Here is a 1,386-nt window from a genome sequence, read left to right on the forward strand (position 1 = left end):
TACTGAGCATGACGTCACATGGTATGGAATGTCCCTTTGGCCAGTTTGGCTGTGCCCCCTCCCAGCTTCTTGTGCACCTCCAGCCTTCTCAGTCGGTAGAGCATGGGAAGCTGAAAAGTCCTTGGCTAGTGTAAGCATTACCTAGCAACAACTAAAACATCGGTGTGTTATCAACTCTGTTCTCATCCTAAACCCAAAGCACAGCACTGTACCAGCTACTAGGAAGGAAATTAACTCTATCCCTGCCGAAACCAGGACACAGTTGGAAGGTGCTGTTGAAAAGCAGACACCTTCAGAGAAAAAATGGGGTCACTTTAGCTAACTCCTCATAATCTGTCACATGAGATTAGGTAGTTTATTCCTTTTCTACTCCCCAAAAGGTGGTATTTTTTTAGAAGAGTTCTCATGCTCCAAGTGTTCTTTTAGCTCTAGGGGAATATTTGAAACTATGGATCTTTTTCTTGCAATCGAAATGCCAGGAGAAATCAACTTGCATAGATAGTGGAAAGAATGGGAAAGTACAAATGACTAATACCTGCATTTCTCTGTTAAGGTTAATGGCCTTTATTTAAGGGGGAGGGGCAGGGTGCAATTTAGCTGGTAAAATAAGCAGTATCCTAAGACGCACTGGGTGAAGATGATGACAGCAGGAGGTTTTTGTATTAGTGGTGAATTCAGCCATCAGGCAATTTCTTCCTTTTGTTAGAAAAACATAATTCTAGTGGGTTTTGCATGAATGTTTCAATCGGAAATGCAATTGTAATTGTACTATGAAGGCACACGCATCAGGTACAGGCTTCTGGCAAACTGCAAACTTCAGCAGTACAGATTTCTGAGTTCCTAACGAGTACGTAGGCTGAGTTAAGAGCTCTGGCGAAAACTTCCAGTGGTTGTAATTAAAAGAGAATCTCAGCGGTCATAACAGATTTAGGAATGGGCAGGATGGACTGATGTTTGTTGCCTGTTGTCACATCCCACCTACGAGAAGGGGAGAGTGACTGAGGTCCGCAAATCCCCCCGGTGTGGGTTAAGGTGAGATAACGCTCAAGGTCCATACACGAACATCAACTTTAATGGAACGAACACTCTATAAGCATCAACCCTCTGTGTATTAATATGTCATACAAGCCAAGCGGCTTTATGAGAAGTTGAGGTAGGCCTTGTGTTACTTAGCAGCATCAAGGGCAAAGAGCGAGGAAGGGGTGGGGTGGGGGGAAGAGAGCTGGGAAGCAAGAGAGATAGCGAGATCTCCAATCCTGGATCTAGTGTTGGACCTGCCAACAGGGGGTGTTGGTGTGGAGAGCGCCCCAAGGAGGCTTGTGTGTGCCCCTATTTATTGGCCCCAGTCCAAGGTTTCTAGAATCTTCTCTCACCCCGGTTTCAGGA

The 1,386-nt window shown here is 45.2% G+C and overlaps 1 protein-coding gene across 2 annotated transcripts in view; it reads left to right on the forward strand.

Moving 5' to 3' along the window:
* The window catches only part of NRXN3 (neurexin 3), a 1,034,251-nt gene that overhangs the window by 191,355 nt on the left and 841,510 nt on the right, over window positions 1-1,386 (forward strand). The window lies entirely within an intron of this gene.

Source organism: Aptenodytes forsteri, unplaced genomic scaffold, assembly GCF_000699145.1.
Source record: "Aptenodytes forsteri isolate BGI_AS27 unplaced genomic scaffold, ASM69914v1 Scaffold193, whole genome shotgun sequence".
In the NCBI taxonomy this organism is placed as follows: domain Eukaryota; kingdom Metazoa; phylum Chordata; class Aves; order Sphenisciformes; family Spheniscidae; genus Aptenodytes; species Aptenodytes forsteri.